The sequence below is a fragment of the Vulpes vulpes genome, chromosome 4 (genome assembly GCF_048418805.1).
Source record: "Vulpes vulpes isolate BD-2025 chromosome 4, VulVul3, whole genome shotgun sequence".
Taxonomy (NCBI): Eukaryota; Metazoa; Chordata; class Mammalia; order Carnivora; family Canidae; genus Vulpes; species Vulpes vulpes.
Genome location: NC_132783.1, coordinates 27,536,201 through 27,556,163, shown reverse-complemented (window position 1 = coordinate 27,556,163; position 19,963 = coordinate 27,536,201). Strand labels below are relative to the sequence as shown.

The 19,963-nt window shown below is 36.3% G+C and overlaps 2 long non-coding RNA genes across 5 annotated transcripts in view; one reads left to right on the top strand and one right to left on the bottom strand.

The window, feature by feature from the left end:
• LOC112930978 (uncharacterized) overlaps positions 1–19,963 on the bottom strand; it is a 156,768-nt gene that overhangs the window by 60,604 nt on the left and 76,201 nt on the right. The gene's annotated exons all lie outside the window — the stretch shown is intronic.
• Positions 7,196–19,154, top strand: LOC140598447 (uncharacterized). The gene is made up of 2 exons (XR_012000878.1): positions 7,196–7,387; positions 16,757–19,154. It is a non-coding gene; the product is annotated as an uncharacterized lncRNA (long non-coding RNA).

Genomic DNA, 19,963 nt, shown 5'->3' with positions numbered 1-19,963 from the left:
GGACCCTTAGTCTGAAAGAGACTCCCACTTGTTTCTGTCAAGTGCCTTAGCATTACCAGTTTAGGATCACTTGAAAGTAACTTGGCTTAAGATTTTTCAGGCCACTTTTAGTAGTAGGAGTTATATATTCAAGCATATATGAGGGTTAGTTGATCGTTAGAAATGCTTAGGAGATTTTTAAAAATTCAGCTTATCATCAAGGTTGAATACAGGCAGTTTTTCTTGAAATACCTAGGGAGGGGCAGTGTGTGTGGTACATGCAGGTTTATTTCTGGTTCACCCTTTTAATTAGAGTATAGTCCTTTGGTGTGTCCCAGTTTTATGGAGGGGGTGTGTCTCTTACTAAGCTTCCCATATTAGGCAAACCCTGGGCTTCCTTTCCCATCCCTATAAAACTGCAAAGATACAAAATTAACCCTCAAGTTCATCCAGGTCAGGAAAAACTCTCAAATGATGCCCTTTGCTTACCTCTCTGGATTCATTCCCTCTTTCATATAATTCACAGCCTGAGTATTCCAGCTTGTGAATACAATCGAGATTTTTAGCAACGAATGTTATAAATTGTTTTTAGCAACAGGCTCAGTCTGGGCACCTAAAACACCAGGTGGCCCTTCACAGTTTGTGCAGTCTAATATGAGGCAGATTGCCTGATCATCCTGCTTGGTGATCAGCCTAATACAGAGTCACCGTGTTTAAATCTTTATGCTGAGATTATACTTCAGTGAGTCAGTTGTATTGTCTTTTTCTACTCTTTTTGCCTTAAGCAATAAAATATTATTGTAGAAGAAACAGAGATGAAGAAGATATGGTTAACAACGAATCTGAATTTTGGACCCCTTAAAGGAGTCCAAGCCAGGGCTTAGACTGTTTTCATTGCCTTGCCCTGTTTAAGATTCCGCTGAGTTGGCCTTCACATTAGGAAAGTTGATTGTTTACAAATGTTTGAACATTTTCTTACTGACCCCGTGGTTGGGTGTGCCTTTGGAATAACAAAAGATTAATAAGCTAAATAAATTAAATTTTTATCCTCATTTTCAAGGAAATCTTGAAATAAGTAATAAAAAATGGAAATAGGAATGTATACCTGGATTCCAGCTTGTGAATTTTTTTTTTCCACAACACAAAGCCTTTCCAGAGGCCCTAAAATAGAGTGTGATACTACTAATCTGGAAGGGAAGAGAGGATCACCTAATTCAACCCTCTTTCATTACTGATGAGGAAATCAAATCCCAGAGAAGTTATGTGACCTGTTTAACATCACACAATACAAGCCATTCCGGGACTGGGTCTCCTGATTCCTAGGAACTGATTCAGCTCTGCTATGCTGTCATATACTATGTAGTTTCTGGTTCACCAGAAAATGATAAACGTGTGCAATAAACTTAGTAGATTTTATTACTTTAGTTTGAGTACCTAATAACAGAGATTTGTGAAAAATAAGCAAAAACAATCCATTGGAACTCAAAAACAAAATGAAAAACAACAGCTTAAAAAACCTTTCCATTAACCCTCTTACACTGTTGGTGGGAATGTGAACTGGTGCAGCCACTCTGGAAAACTGTGTGGAGGTTCCTCAAAGAGTTAAAAATAGACCTGCCCTACGACCCAGCAATTGCACTGTTGGGGATTTACCCCAAAGATTCAGATGCAATGAAATGCCGGGACACCTGCACCCCGATGTTTCTAGCAGCAATGTCCACAATAGCCAAACTGTGGAAGGAGCCTCGGTGTCCATCGAAAGATGAATGGATAAAGAAGATGTGGTTTATGTATACAATGGCATATTAGTCAGCCATTAGAAACGACAAATACCCACCATTTGCTTCAACGTGGATGGAACTGGAGGGTATTATGCTGAGTGCAGTAAGTCAATCGGAGAAGGACAAACAGTGTATGTTCTCATTCATTTGGGGAATATAAATAATAGTGAAAGAGAATATAAAGGAAGGGAGAAGAAATGTGTGGGAAATATCAGGAAGGGAGACAGAACATAAAGACTCCTAACTCTGGGAAACAAACTAGGGGTGGTGGAAGGGGAGGAGGGCGGGGGGTGGGGGTGAATGGGTGACGGGCACTGAGGGGGGCACTTGACGGGATGAGCACTGGGTGTTATTCTGTATGTTGGTAAATTGAACACCAATAAAAATTAATTTATTAAAAAAGAAACAAACCTTTCCATTGCATGGCATAGGCTAATCTTTTTATTTTCTGGTATCTTAGTTGTCCTTACCAGCTTGGTAATTAGAAAACTAGAATATATCAAAGTTACTTAGAGATGTTATTATTATTCAAAATCAAACTTTTATTACTTACATATGTTAAATTTTGAAATAAACTTAAAAATGTATTTAGATATTTAGAAGTAAATATCTTTCATCAGGCTTCTCTGCCATTATCACAATTTATAAGACACATATAAATTATAATTAAGAAACTAAGGGAGATTGAATGTGATCTGGAGACCTGCCAGGAGTAAACCTCAGAACTCAATTAAATAAATGAGGTCAGAGGTTGACACACAGAGAAGGATCAAGTAATCTCATCACCACTCATGATAAGACAGCAGCAAATCACCTTGACTGATGAATCATGAAAGTCTCTTGGGTATTAGAACCAAATCACAGAAATGATCATGTCAGGACAGCTCTGATGGATCAGATTTGATGCATTCACTCACAACACGTGAATAATTGTATAATGAGAGTCACATTTTTACCTTTATAAGATGTTATGCAATTGTGAACTTCCCTCTATGGGAGCAATAATAATTTACACTTGAGATTATTTTTGGACACATTAACGATTTAACTTCCTATTTCAAAAACACAATCTAAGATTCCAATAGATAACCCAAGCTCTTTGCTGCCAGTACATTCCAGTCTCCACAGGTTCACAGAATTTTTAGTCACCTAGGAGTAATCAGATCCAGCAGAAATTTTTGTTTGCTTTCTTTTGTTTTAAGAATAGGCACAGAAAGTTCATTTATTTAGTACTGGTTTTATTCCACATCTGCAAGAAATCAAAGTTAGTATGGAAAGTATCTCCGGCATGGATAAGTTGTGAAATCAAAAGAACTGCATGTGTCAGGAGTGTTTACTTTTTGGATAAAGTCTCATGAGCAAAAACTGAAGATAGGGTAAGCATTAAACACATTAATAATAACAAGTAAAATGCTCAGTCAACAAAATATAAAGAGAATTTACTCCACAAAACATGGAGTAAATAAAATGGTAAAGAATGACAACATTGTTAGCAAACATTACCAAAAGCATTGAGCAATATGCTAGGTAACTATTTGTGAAGAATAACTATTAAAACAAATACTATTTCTTCCTGACAGAGTTTCTGCTCCAGAATGAACACAATGATACAGATGTTAGCAAGGAAACAGTGGACACATTTTTAATACTATTGCCAAAGAAAAAAATTCCTTTAAGCTAACCTTTATTTCCAAATTTTGTTGAGCTATTTTTAGGACTTTTCCTTCAAATGGAAAAGCTGATGAATATGAAGAAAAAGGTTAATGGAAGAAACAAATCAGAGGCCAGAGTTTATGGAAAATGAAGGAAGGATAATAAAAACAGAAGACTGAATCAGAGAGGGTAAAGGATAAGATGGTGCCATAGAGGACCTGTCCATTCATTCTCTCTTCAACAAATATTTATTGAGCCTCTGTTAAGTGCCAGCTATTCTTCTAGGCACTGGGCTTAAGGGAGGGAACAAAACAAAATACTTTCCTTTGTGGAGTTTATATTCTCAAGCAGAGGTTGGCCAACATTTTCTATAAAGTTCCAGATAATAAATATTTTAGGCTTTGTGGGCCTCATAGTTTCTGTCACAACTACTTAACTCTGTCATTGTATGTGGGAAAGCTGTTATTGAAGGACATGCAAGTGGCCATGGCTGTGTTCCAATGAAATTTTATTTGTTAAAATAGATGGCAGGCTGATTTGGCCCTCCAGCCATAGTTTGCCAACCTCTGTTCTAAGTAGAAGGAGACAGATAAATGTACAATATCATTTCAGGTCATTATAAATGCTTTGAGGAAAAGTAAAACAGGCTGAGAGGATAGAAGGTAATGGTGCAGAGGAGCTGCTATTTTAGGCTGTTAGAGAAAATCTTTCTAATGACAACAGGCAAAGAACCTGAATTAAGTGAGGCTATCAGGATGGGATCCCATGCACAGGTGGAGGGCTTGACTCTACATAAGAGTGTGGACAAAGAATCTTTTATAATAGGATAGAAGATAAAATATAACATTGCAGAAGCAGTAAGTTGGTATATATGGTTAGGGGAATATTCGTGTTTTTTCTGATCACTGATGGAAAGTGGTGAGTAGCGCCACACAGTAAGCACAATTACCCTCTTATTTCTGTGCTCAACTTGTTGAAGACCAGTTCAGTAAGTATTGTGGGCAAATAATAAATCTACAGAAGGACATTTTACAGCATTTTTAAAGGAGCAGAAATTAGGGAGGGGGGGCATACACTTTAAGAATGACTGGTGTGGATGGTGCAATGGCGTAAGAAACACCATATGACCTGGACACAGGGGTCAAAGGGGACATGTATTCTGGTGTGCAGTGAATGTTATTACATATATAAGTTAGGAAGCAACCAGATGAGTTTTAGAAACATTATTCAAAGTTTTAATTTTATTTAATCAACAATATTGTCATTCTATGGGGACCCCACAGGATTCTATGAAAGTGGAAGTAAGAAGTGATATTTAAGGAAAGTGAAACTGTCTGTCAATGTCTGGTGTACTCAGAGAAACCAACAAAGAGGCCTGTCCTTCCAGTTCAGTTGGTGTCATCTCTGGCTTGCTCCACAAAAGATATAAAGTCTAAGTCAACAAAGCAAATTTTATATAATCAAAGCTCATGAGAAAACTGCTATACAGGATAAATGACATGATATTATAGAATTGGCAACAGACAGAAAAAAAATAAGCTATATGATTAAGAATGATCAGAACATATGCAGAATTAATTTCTAAGCTCTAAAGAACTCTGAATTAAATCTTATTTCATGATAAATGAGTTATAGAAATCATTCATGCCCAGACAACAGTGATACCTGTGTGAGTCAGAGCTAACAGTGCCCTGCCTGATATATTACGTCACACCAGGTAGATACCTAGTGGGTGCAAACTATGTTTTGAAATAAGAGGGCAATGGGTCACACTGTCTTATTCCTTAGGCTTACTTATGGCTTGACTCAAGACTGCCTGAAGTTCAAAACCTTTGCCAGGAACAATCAACTCTTAAGGCTAGGTTTGTCCAAAGAAATTAGCTACTGACAAGGAATCTTCACTTCTAGATTTGATATCTCATAATAAAACAATGAGGTTTATACGCCAACCATAAGAAATAAACTTTGATTCAAGTTGATGTCATTTCAGAGAGCAGCAGTGGTGGTCATACTCAAGAACAATCCCATTTACCCCCTATGAAAAAGCCCATGGGCTTGAAGGGAAAGCAATGGCAAGAAGGCAAATTGAGTTGCCGGCATCTGACACAAAGCAGGAAGTTTCTTGTTCTCTTTTGACAGACTTTGTTGTAATCTTGAGTAAGTCACTTAAGTTCCAAACATTCAACTTCCTTCCATCTAGAAACAATGATCTAATGCTAAGAAATCCTAAAAATATGAGACAATTTCTTATTTATAATTACCAGCAGCTAACAGTAATAGGTAACTAAGAAAAAAGGAAAATATCTGTAAAGAAAAAGTAATTCACTCTTTATCAGAGTATCTCTACCACTACATTACAAATATGTTCTCCAGAAATGTTCTTTTTTGAACTATTCCAACACAGGCACTGGGATAGTTAATTCAAGAGATGGAGTTCAATGATGTCCACACAAACAGGATTTCAAACTGTGACTCTTTGTCTAGGTGGAAATAAGTGTGTCTGTGTCGGTTTTTGAACCATTACAGTGTATTTATGAATTCACGTCCTAATCTGCTAGTATAATTAAAGAATTCTCACCAAATATAACAGTTTGGAGCTATAGTTTAGGAAGAATGCCCTCACTTACTAGGATGCAGATTAGTGATGAGGAAGAAATAGAGCTCCAGGCGGGTCTCCTTCCCACAATACTGCAGAATGTCAAATTTTAAATTTGTTTTATTGCTATTTTTAATAAGCCCCCCTAAAGGAAAGAGTATAACATAGGGGTTAGGTGTGTAGTCCTGGTTGTTTATTAGCTGTGAGTGAGGGAAAGATACTTAATTGCATAGTCCCAGCCTTCTCATTTGCAAAAGAGGGGTAGTTATGCCTGATCCGTGCACATTGCTGTGAAGTTTAAGCAAAGGAAATATATGTATAAAAATTACATATATAGGGACTCCTGGGTGGCTCAGCAGTTGAGCGTCTTCCTTTGGCTCAGGGCATGATCCCGGGGTCTGGGATTGAGTACCGGATTGGGTTCTGTGCCTGGAGCCTGCTTCTCCCTCTACCTATGTCTCTGCCTCTCTCTGTGTGTCTCTCATGAATAAATACATAAAATCTTTAATAAAATAAACTAAAAATTATGTATATATAAAAAATAAATGTATATATAGCAAATAGTGCAGTATCTGATGTGTAATTAAATTTGGTTTTTATAAGTGAGGAAAGTGTGGACGTGTGTAATATTGAGAGTAATTTTGTTGTTGACTTTTCAGCTACTCAGAGCCTTTAACAAATTCTTTAGGAAGAAGTGATTTCTTAAATTCTTCTAAATCATCCACTAAATTTAGATAAATATCAGCATTTTGTCTCTCTTGGGGGAAAAACAAATTCTACACCAAATTCTATAGCTTACCTCTATGGATTATTTCAGAACCCCAAAATATTAAAATTTCCAGTTATTCTGGAGAGATCATTTGTGCATCGGATATCAAAATGTCAATCATTGTCCTGGCAAATGATATCTTGGAATGTAAGAGGTTAGCAAAGCAGAACTGCTCTAGGAGAAATGGGAATTAAAAAAATAGACTAATCCTTACCTTTGTTAACCTCAGAATATAAATAATCAAGCTTTGTAATTACATGGCATATTAAAGTTAGTTCAGTAAAAATAAAACAAATGGCACTTGTAACACAGTTTTCTGTGAGCCAATGGCACACCTCCCTACTCATCACATTTCCTAAGCCAGGACTTGAGAAATCAGGTGACCTGGCAAAGAAAAAGAAATCACATACATATTCACAGAAAGTACATAAACCAGGATGAAGAGAAACTCGAAAACTCAAGCAAGTGTCTGCTTCCCTTTGTTTTTGCCTCTGACTTGTATTGCCTTTTATTGCCTCTACTTATGGCAGTAGAAGCTGCGAGCATGGTAAGGAAAAAAGAGACAGCTAAAACTGACTTGGCACTGAATCCTGTCACACAGCATTGCAGGTCAGTGAGAACACAAGCAGAATTTGATTTGACCTTCTAAAAATCTTCACTGTAATCTTGGTCACTCTCTTAATTGAATTATGGAACTCAGGTTGGTTTTGTCTTTAGTATTCTTCATTAAATATTTATATTGAATCAGTATTTGTTGCTGTTACTGTTGTCGTTGCTATTATGCAATTAGTTCAATGAAAATGGCCCTACCCAATGGTCAAGAACTAAGCAGAGATGTTTTCTTGTCATAAATGATATAACCTATGAATATATTAATTTGTGACTATAGAGAGCATAATGTAGTCTTTATAAATGAATTTATTTTCCTCTAAGTTGAAATGAATTTAAAAAGATTTATCAATCACAAAGTTATTTGAAGAATATAATAAGAACTATAAGGCTTGAAAAAATTATTTAATTGAGTGTCCTACTTTTATGCCAAAAAATCTTGTAATTTATTAAAGATAAAGTCTAGATTAATTATATGTATATAATGCATGCATTATATGTCTATAAATGCACATGCTTTTTTAGTGTAAATCTATATGTTATTTGAGAATAAGAATCTGGGTCAAGGATTCCATGACATCTGAATAACCAAGATTTTTCTTAAAACAAGTGGAATGGATTAGAGATAAGATTTTAAAAGATGTTGGAGGGACACCTGGATGGCTCCACAGTTGAGAGTCTGCCTTTGGCTCGGGTCGTTATCCAGGGGTCCTGGAATCGAGTCCCACATCGGGCTCCCTGCAGGGAGCCTGCTTCTCCCTCTGTTTGTGTCTTTGCCTTTGTCTGTATGTGATGAATAAATAAATAAATAAATAAATAAATCATGAATAAATAAATAAAATCTTTAAAAAAATAAATAAAAGGTGTTGGAATATGCAGTGGTAACATACATAATGAATTCAGAAGAGTGAAGAACTGCCTCCTGTCATTCAGGAAGAATCAGTTATTTGACTCTAGTGAATACAATGAGCAAGGGGTATAATTACATCAAATGATCTGGTATAGTTCTTTTTTTTAAAGATTATTTATTTATTTATTCATGACAGAGAGAGAGGCAGAGAGAGACACAGACAAAAACCTTCATGTTTCCACTTTTTTGGCTTTTCTCACTGAAAGGGGGAAAATGGGATCAGATACCTAACAACAAAGAGTTCCAGGCAGCTCTAAATGTACAAAATCTGAACAACTTCCTTCAGCCCAGAACTTATCTTATCCTGAGTCCACCTGGCTGTTTAACTTTTCTTACCAGAAATACCACTCTGGAATTTTCAGGAAGCATAAATCATGACAGCCAAGACAGAAAGCCAGAAACTTGCACCTGGCACAATTCATCTACTATGCCCAGTGTACATGAACATTAATTCCAGAAGGACTTAAGATCCCCAGAACAGAGGCATGATGGATATTGTAGTTTGGTAGAAACAGCATGGAAATGGGGGAAAGAGAATCCATTTGAATTCTGGTTCTGCCTCTTCATAGTTGTGTGAGTCAGGACCTTGTGGGAAGTTGCAAAAACCCAGCTAGAACTAGCTTAGTCAGAAGGAAGAGGAGGTATTTATTGGTTCAGGAAACCAGACAGGCAGCAGGTTAAAAACACAGTTGTCATGAAGGAAAACTGGATCAGAGAGATGAGTGCTGCCAGGTGCCTCTCTGTCTGTCAGCTTCTTTCTCCTGGACCAGCACTCGCGATGAGCCTACTGGGTTAACTTCCAGTGGCTTCTTCTGGCTCCCAGAGGACAGCATCCGAGACAGAGATGAGAAACCTCTCTCCACATCACCTCCCTCACCTACCTCCATGCCTCTCTTTGTCCAGGTTGAAAAAAAAAAAAAAGTGAGGTAAGGTTCTAATTGTCTAGGCTCCCTTCATGTATTCATGAGCTGGGCCAGCAGAGTTATTATTAGTCCAGTTTAGGTCAAGTGGCCACTCCAAGGTCAGTTAGTGTTGCCCAGGGAATTGAGGTCACAAGATGAGGCAGCTCCTAGTCAGAACATACATGGGAGGTGAAGGTAGAGAAGCAGTTTTCCACAAGAAGGAGGCTAGCTAGCACAGACTTGATCCTTGTGAGTGAGGCAACCCATGTAACTTGATTGTACCCCAGTAACTCCTGGGTCTTTGGCCAAGCTCTTTAACCCCCTTACTTTCTTAAAGTATAAAAATGGGTAAAATTATAATACTTAACTCAGAATGATTATGAGGAATGATTAAATTAATATATGATTAAAAAGTGTCTTGAAAAACATAAAATAACTTACAAATAAATACATTTTTAGCTTTTTCCTCAGAACTAGTAGATTTCTGGAATCTGATACAAACAAACAAAGGACTGTCTTTCCCTCAGCCTCATTTTATGAATCAGATTCCCTGGGAAATATTCTAATAACTATCAGGTTATTTAAAGCATGTATACCACATCTAACGTAAAAAAGACACATTAGCAAGAATTAAGTCCAACAATTTAAAACATAAGCCTGAAGGAGCAAAAATTTTTTTTATTTCATTAGAAAAATACAGCTATTTTTGCTCTATAATCTAATATCTAAATTATGGGTTAGTACAGAGAAATGTGTTTTCCAGTAAATGTACCTGAACATGTATCTCGAATAAGAAAATGAATTTTCTTAGTACTCCTTGCTCCAAGCATTCTGAGTCCTTTTTTTGGTACTGATTAATATCACATGAGAGACAATACAAATTTCATGCTGCCTAAAAGGGAACTGAAGTAGGAATATTCAACAGCTCCCCTGCAATGGTTAGTAACATTACTCAAGTGATGATACTTAACATAAAATCCTTGTCTCCCACCCTTTCATCTCATCTTCAATCAACTGACCTTAATTTAGTGCAATTTAACTTTGGAATCTCTACATATGGTACTTGCTAAAGTATTTAAGATAGGGAGGTGGCTCACAATTAATGTGTGTAAAGCTTACCCAGACTAGAAGCTTCTGTTGGATTTTCCAGACCTGAACAACTTTTCTCTGGTGAGGAAGGTAAAGGAATTCAGGGAAGGGGGTGAATTTCTGCCTACCTTAGCCCACATGGACCCATCCTTACAAGAATAAAGTGATACTGCCCCATCTTTGACATACTGTACAAATCTCACTTCCTCTGGGAATATGTCTCTGAATTCTTGAGATTGGATCAAATGGCCCTCCTTTGGCTAGAGAACACTGTGCTTCTTGCTTATATCATGTATTTCTCTTTCAGTCTCAAAAGGCCAAAAATATGAATCAAACCAGCTTATACAAGAAAAGACTGTTTTCTTTAGCAATGTATATATCTTCAGTGCCCAGTACAGTATGTGGCATTTATTCATTTCAACAAATATTTATTGAGCATCCACAACAACAACACGCTACACTTTATTCTAGTAAGTGTGGAGCTAATGCTTGAAACATGAGTAAGACCTCCCTTCCCATCTGCAGCTGGGACTAAGAATCAATCTTGCACCATAAACCTGGGACCTCCCGTGTCCATCAAGATACAATTGTTTCCCTTAACTATCACTGTTTTTGTCCAGTTGTGCTTCTCCTTAGTTTTCTATTGGTTTCCCAAGTGCCTTGCTATAGCTAAAACTCTGCCCTGCATTCTAGTCTACTCAGCAAGAAATGAGCCCTTGTTTATTTCCAGCACAAAGTTTATGAGCTCTCTGAATCAAGATGCACCTGTCTCTTTAGCTTCAAACCCAGCCACTGCCCATTCTCTACAGAAGCTATTTCAACTTCTATTATTATTATTATTATTATTATTTATGATAGTCACACACACACAGAGAGGCAGAGACAGGCAGAGGGAGAAGCAGGCGCCATGCACTGGGAGCCCGACGTGGGATTCGATCCCGGGTCTCCAGGATGGCGCCCGGGGCCAAAGGCAGGCGCTAAACCGCTGCGCCACCCAGGGATCCCCTGTCTCTTTGACTTTGAAGCATGACTTTCGTTTGAATGTAAAAATTCCCTCACAAATCAGACTTATTAACTTTTCTGTACAATGTCTAAAAATCCTTCAGAGTAGCTGAAAAGGTAGCAAAGCAATGTTCTCAATAAGGGTGTGAATAAATCAAGATTTTTATCTTCAACACTCTTGATATTTTGGATGGGATAACTGGGGGAGTTGGGTGAGGGGGTTCCTGTGGAGTAAATGATGATTAGCTGCATCTCTGGCCTCTACTCACTAAATGCCAGTAATACCCTAAGTCCTGACAGCTAAATATCTGCAGACATTGTCAAATGACCGAACCCAGGGGGCAAAATTACCCATCTGAAAATTAGCATTATACACAATCAGAAAACAAAATGCAGGATTTGAAAGCAAGATTAAAAGTTTTATGTTTCTGGATTCAGAATCAATCTGAGTCATGTTTCAGTTTGAACACCATTAATGCTTTCAGGGTTAAAATATATTGTACAGCTGACCCTTGAACAACAAAGGTTTGGACTGCATTGGTCTACTTATATGCAGATTTTTTTATAGTACAGTGGTATAAATGTATTTTCTTTTCCTTATAATTTTCTTTTTTTTAAAAAAAGATTTTATTTATTTATACATGAGAGACACAGAGAGAGAGGGAGGCAGAGACACAAGCAGAGGGAGATGCAGGCTCCATGCATGGAGCCCAATGTGAGACTCGATCCCGGGACTCCAGGACCATGCCCTGGGCCAAAGGCAGGCACTAAACCACTGAGCCACCCAGGGATCCCCTCCTTATGATTTTCTAATAACTCCTTTCTCTAGCTTACTTTAAGAATACAAGCATCTAATGCATGTAACATAAAAAATATGTATTGGCGGGATCCCTGGGTGGTGCAGCGGTTCGGCGCCTGCCTTTGGCCCAGGGCGCGATCCTGGAGACCCGGGATCGAATCCCACATTGGGCTCCCGGTGCATGGAGCCTGCTTCTCCCTCTGCCTGTGTCTCTGCCTCTCTCTCTCTCTCTGTAACTATCATAAATAAATAATAATAAAAAAATTTTTAAAAAAATATGTATTGGCTATTTATGTTATTGGTAAGGCTTCTGGTCAACAATAGGCTATTAACGATTTAGTTCCAGGGGAGACAAAAATTATACAGAAATTTTCAACAGCCTGGGTATTGGTACCCCTAACTCCCATGTTATTCGAAGATCAACTGTATAGTGAAATTGTGGTAAAGAATTAAATAGTTAAAAATTCAGCTAAGATAAAGTTATGAATGACAATGAAATAATAAGTCAAGGATAGAAAGATCTAGAAAAGTAATAAAAGAAGAATCGATCTTCATTTTGAAAGATGTATAAAATATAATAATTAAAAATTTGATCTTCTCTATTTGCTCTTTCTATGGGAAGCTTTGTTGAATGAAAAGAAAAACTGCAAAAATCTATGAAGTGGCCCAGTATTCACAATATCCTCCTTGAGAATGTCTATAAATATCCCACCAGAGAAGGCTTTCTGAATATCATAGTTATAGTAAAAACTATTACTTCCTCTTCTGCTTTGTAGAAAATAAGGCACAGATTAAGAAGATAAGAACCCTTCCAAACAGTATAATGAAATAGTGTACATTTATTATAATTTAAGATGTTTCATTACTTAGTTGTCCTAATTCACATACACATACTGGTACGTGTCATGCACTCAATAGGTTAAATATGTTCAATACATTAAATATATTCATAGTCACTTTTATTAAAAATTAGGTAAAGGGGGACGCCTGAGTGGCTCAGCAGTTGAGCGTCTGCCTTTGGCCCAGGGCGTGATCTTGGAGTCTCGGGATGGAATCCCACATCGGGCTCCCTGCATGGAACCTGCTTCTCTCTCTGCCTGTCTCTGCCTGTCTCTCTGTGTCTCTCATGAATAAATCAATAAAATCTTTTAAAAAAATATAAGGAAAAGGGCCATTAAACGTACCTAGCAAATAACGCTCCATACTAATTTTATTTCCATGAGAAAATTCAACTTGCCTTTTATCATTTCAATTCATTCTTTCTCCAGAAAGGGAAATTTGACAGGAACAGAATATGTTGTGGTTAAGTGTAAGGGCTAGAAGCAAACTATGTGGGTTTGGATGCCAGGCTCCTTCACGTGCTAATGTGTGATACTGGGATAATCACTTACATTCTTTGTGCCTACCACATAGGATTAAATGAAATAATGCATATGGAAAGTACAGTGCCTAGTATGTCCATAGTTACCACTAACCATCCCTGTTCTCTAGCCACAGCATTAAGGCTAATCAACATGCCAGTCAAGAACAGGGCTTGCAGGACCTTACAAGAACAGGACTAGGACAAATTTTGCAAAGAAAGTGATAATCAACTAATGATGACTTTTCTTTCTGACATATATCTAGACTCATTGATATCTGCTTCTGGTATCTGTTTCAGGTATGATTCTAAAAATCTCTTGGGGGCTTCCTGTTGGTGGACTGTTATACTAATCATCAAGAAAGGAATGATCTAGGATTTAGCACATTCTTCAAATAATAAAATCTAATTTTGTTTCTTAAAAAGGAAAATAGAAGAAAATATGCTTCACAAAAAAATAGAGGTAAAGAAAATATAGGGAAATAGTGTTCTCATGGATTAATCTCACAATTATTAAATGTCTACTATGCACAAGGAGTAATTTTGCTGGGTGTAAGAGAACAATATGAAGATGAATATAATATGATGGCTATTATCAAGCAGTAGAGACAAATATAAAGCATATATATTAGATAACAGATTCCATAGCAGAAGCATGAGTTAAATGCTGTAAGAACATAGAGGAGAAAGAGAAAATTAAATAAAATATAGGCAAACAGAGAATTTATTTGATTTTTAGGAAGACACATATAAGACTGTCTATAGGAGGACATGGACAAGGAAGGGTGGATACTCCATTACCCTCAGCTATACTACTTCACCTTCACCACAATTTTGGTGTGGGAGATATGGTAAATTTTAAAAATATCCGTCAGAATAAGAAAGATTGTATGCTGAGAAGTATATGTAAAAAAGAGGATTGTCTCATGCATAATACAGAGTGAGGGAATTTATAGAGTGATTACTTACATGGACACTACAGCACCAACTTAAAAATCGACTGTCACAGGGCACCTGGGTGGCTCAGTTGGTTAAGCGTCCAACTCTTAATTTAGGTTTAGGTCCTGATCTCAGGATCTTGAGATGGGGCCCTCATAGGATTCAGCTTAAGTCTGCTTGTCCCTTTCCCTCCCTCCCCCTCTGTCCTCCACCCCCTCAAAAACTAGGCTAGTGTGTGTGCACATGCACATTCTTTCTCAAATAAATAAATAAAATCTTAAAAAAAAAAAAAAGCCATGGTCACCTTTTATTTCTATGTGGTGCAATGCTTATCATTGCATCAGTCTACTTGACTGAATGTGGCTCCAAACTCAGGGCCTAAGGCTTTATTTTCTGTAAGACCATTCGGATTCTCAATAAACTTGGAATAACTTTGACATTCTTAAAACAAAAAATAAAAAATAAAAATTAAAAAAAACAACCAAACAAAAAAAACAAACAAAAAATAAATAGATCAACTTTATGTGACTTCATTAGCTAGCCTTTCCTTCATTATCTGGTCTACTTCACTGTAGACAAAATTTAACTCAAGGATGAAGCTGCTAGCCAGAAGGCATGTTCTTAAGTCCTTTGAGAGCATAGACTGATTAGATTTTTGATTAGACTTTTTCTGCAGGAAGAGTAAACTAGCAAGAAAAAAGTTGTCCTAATTTTTTAGCTACTGCTACCACTTCCCTCTCCACCCTCATCCATTTCCTTAATTTATTTGCCTTTCTATATATCTCATTTATCAATTTTCTCCAATAGTTATGTCTCAGATTTGTAACAAACTCAGGGGATATCTATTGTTCTTACTTTCAGAGTAGGTTCCAGAAAATCACTATGACTGGAAGGAAACCTGGTTTACTGAATTGAAGTAGCAACTTGGAAAAGATAGCTCTAGAATGTTCTAAACACTATTATTTTATTAATGCACAATGTGTAGCAGAGCAACGTGATTAACCTCCCAAGAGTATCGTGAATTTTAAAAACAAACGAACAAAAAGGGATAAACCGTACTAATCTATGATACAATCATAAGTAATTATTTCAAAACTACTCTCAGTGAATAATAACATGGAGAGATTGGTTTTTAGAATGGCTTTAAATGAGATCAAATATAATTTTTGATTCTTCTTAGAAACACTTTTATTTAAGAAAAAATATTTAAAAGAGCAACAGGCAATGAAGATAGTCTAATTTCCAAAATGTTCCTTTTGAAAAACTGTCATTTCTAAAACTGAATTGATAAGATTGGATCTTATAGTTCCAATAGATAGATAGATGACAGATATATACGTAAATGAATAAAATGGTTTAGCTACTCTTCACTTGAAATTTAGATTTGGTATTAAATTCAGTACCAATAGTAAATGTTTACCTTACTTTGTACTTACCTGTGGTTGAGCAAAACATCTATTTCAAAAAATGTCACATTTTGCCCTATGATTTCTCTATTCTGCAAAGGTGCGATGGGATTACTGTTTATGAAAGTAGGAAGATGGCCTGATGGGAAAGACACTGGACAAATCTTTTTCTTGTCCCAACTCTACCATATGCCATGCAAACTTGTTGAATCTCATTTTCTTATTTGAAAATGGGGACAAAAGTATTGTTTTCTGCTTTACCCATAGAGTTGTTGTGAATACCAAAAGACATGTAAAATACTTTTAAAAATTGTAATGATTTTGTACAACCTTTACTAAAGATATGTAATGAGGCTCCTAATATATTTATATATATATTTTCAAACTCTTTAAAAATACATCTGTAACTCAAAATACATATCTATAACCCTCATCGTGATTTTTCATCAATTCTTTTAAAATAATATACATTAGAGTATGAGGATTAAGCTCATAAACTTTTGAGTCAAACTGCCGCTTACTAGGGCAAATTAATTTCTTGATCTCTAAAATTGTATGTAACAATAGCTCCTACCTCACCCTCAGAGCTGTTGTGCACATTAAATTCATTAAAATATGCAGAGTACCTAGAACAATGATGCAATAGACACAAGTATTAGTTCTTCTAAGAATAAAGATCTGAAGAGATATGTGAATCGGCTGGTAATTTTATTATCACCAGAGGTAGATATTTAAATAATCAGACCATATGATTCATTTATTCTTTCAGAAAAAAAAAAAAACCTTCAAAATTTATCCACCTCTCTTAAAATCCACTTATTTTTTGCATTTAAGAAGATAAGATCAAGAAAACCTTGAAAGCCTAAATACTCATTTCTTTGCAGTTTCTTCTAAGAAACAAAAAGATATAACAATATGACTCAGTAATTCAGAGGATATGACTAAACAACATCATATTCCAGGCTTTCTCTTCCCTTTGGTGGCTCACTTCTGGATCTGCAATACTTACTCGTAAGAAAAAGGAAATGATGATTAAGGACATTAAATGAAAAAGGTGTCTTCCAACTACCCTGCCTGGAGATCAAAATAATCTACCATGCCTGGAAAACAGCAAGAGAGCCTCATGGTCATGATGGATACAATAAAGTCCTGTCTTGAGAAACAATCACAAGTTTGTTTTCTTATCATCTATTTCTGAACAACTGCAAACTGAATTTCAAAAACTTGACTGCATGTCAGTTATTCTTTCTATTGGAAACTACTTGTTTTGCACCATTTTGATACATGGACCAAAGTAAAGATAGAGAGATTATCTTCTCTATGGTAACTACACAACAAAGAACGTTTTCTTCACACAAGAAGAGTTTCACATAGCTACATTTTTCACCATTTAAGGCCCAAATTCTTTCATTTTTCCAAGTAATCCAAATAATAACTCACACTTATTATGCTCCAGATATTACTTCTCGTGCCTTCCACAAGCTATCTCATTTAATTCTTGCAATTATTCTATGGGTTAAGATTAATATTAATTCTATTATATAGATAAGGAAACTGAGCCTCATGGAAGTTATATAATTTGCTCATGGGGAGATGCTCAACAGGTGCTAGAGCTGGGATTTGAATCCAGACAGTCTGGAGCATCATGAGAGTTTACATTTTAATAATCACACAATAATTTATAACATGTCCAAGGTCAAACTCAGTATTTCACTCCTCTTTTAAACTTTTCCTCATTCTTGGGGGTGGGGGGGGGGAGAAAGAAACTTTTCCTCATTCTTTATCTTGTATTTGAGTATCTCACAACCATCCCCTCCAATTGCATATAAGCAATCATCGAATCTTACTTTTTACCTCTTTATCTCTTTCATGAGGTCTATATTCATATACACATTTGCCTACTAAAATTTTCCATTTGAAGATCCCACACGTACCTTAAATTCACCATAATTTCTCATCAGTCTCTTAATCATGTATTTCCTATTATGGTGAATAACGCCATTATCCTCTCATTTAAGGGAAAAAAAGTAATTTCTGCTCGTTTGGCCATCTACCCATCAAACACATGTGTCATGTGTGCACATGTGTGCGCACACATACTACCCAACCAATCAAATCACTGTTACCTGTTAATTATCACCTAAACTATCACAAGTGTCTCTTTACTGATTTTCCTGTCTGCCTCTAATTTCATCCCATGGTCCACATCACTTCAACCTAACATCTGTACTGCTAATGTGTAACTTCATTCATGGCATGAACATCTGCTTATCTTTCTCCTGCTTGCATTTTCAAAATGGAGTATATAAAATAAATTCTGAACACTTCTGCAAAAAATACAAGACTCTTCAGAATCTGATGTCTGCTTATTTACTTATATTAATCTTCCAATGCTATTGCCCTTTTCTGGAGTATTTATTTTCTGGGACTCCAACAAATCTTACAAGCTTCACTTGAAATGCTGCCTCCTTCATGAAGATTCCCTGTCTCTTGATGGGACACTTCGATGCTAGGGCTCTCATGCTTTCAGCAATTTGTCAATATTTCTCTATTATAACAATTGCCTTATAACTATATAGCTGTTTGTTCATACATCTATTTTCTCACTACTGTTCTGAGAGGCAAACCAATATGTACATTTTAAAATTATAACATTTTTAAAATGTGACACATTCTTATTGTAGACACCTTAGAAAATTCAATAATGGGATGCCTGGGTGGCTCAGTGGTTGAGCATCTTCCTTCAGCTCAGAGCATGATCCTGGGGTCTGGGGATCGAGTCTTGCATTGGGCTCCCTGAGAAGAGCCTGCTTCTCCCTTTGTGAATGTCTCTGTCTCTCTCTGTGTGTCTCTCATGAATAAATTAAAAAAAAAAAGAAAATTCAATAATCTCCAATAAAAATGTGAATTTATTTATATTTCTTCCACAAAGAAAACACCATTATTTAAAAAATAGCTCTTCTATTCATATACATACACTTGCACATTCACATGCACACCACATGCTACATATTAATTTGTCTTAGAAAATTCATAGATTGTTTTGTTTTTTTTTCTAGCAGCTAGCACAGGGCCTACCACATAGTGAACAAATATTTACTGAGTAAATGAATAATTTCAAATCTATGCCCCGTTTCTCCGTGTCCCTGGCTTCTGCCTTATAATCATTCTTTTGAGCTACTTTAATAATCTGTAATTGGTTTCATTGCTTTCCCTTGGATTTACCCTCCATGTTGCTGTCATGATTATATTATGAAATAAAAACCTTGCTACATTATTGTCATGGTTTTTTTATTGTCATGTTTATAAATCTTTTGGTGACTTTTATTGGCTATGAAATAAAAATGCAATTCCTTATCACTCAAGTCTTTTCACAGTTTAGTCCTAATATACTTCCTGATCCATCTTCTGTCATTTCTACCTCTTGTATCTGGCATCAGCCTAGTCACACTAGACAATTCATGGTTCTCAAAGATACACCATCGACTCTCACTCTGCACTCAAACACTCGTTCTGACCAAAATACCCTGCTACAGTCTTCCTTATCAGGCAAATATTTGCTATATCCTTCAAGGACAAATGTATATTTATTTTATACAGTTAAAAACTACAGATATTATATATATTATATATAAAGTATATATAATGTATATATATTCAATATTTCCTCCATTTTCCAGCCAAGTGATTAATTCTTTCAGCTGTTTCCAGAGAAGTCATCCCAAAAGCTAACTAAAGTTTTGTAAAACTGCATTCTCTGACCCCTACTAATGGAGGTTCAGATTTTGCAGAAGTGGAGTGGAGACAGGAATCTGTTGTTTTAAAAACACACTACATCCCAAAATAAACAATGCCAGACTGAATACCATTCAGTTCTGGGCCAGACTGAATACCGTTCAGTTCTGGGCCAGACTGAACTCTGCATTGCTGAGTGCTAAACATTGTTCTTAAAGCATGACTCAGGATCATGCTAGAAACAGCCAGAAGTGGAGCATCTTGGGACCCATACTTTCAGGTATTAATAAAACCAATCATTGTTTTTCATAGGTTTTATGCAAAGGAGTCTTTGGGAAGTGAAACCAGCTTCTGTTATTTCAAGCTGTTCAAAAATACCAGGGAAATGGAGGGATTGAAAACAAAGTAAAACAAAGGAATAAATTATTAAATAT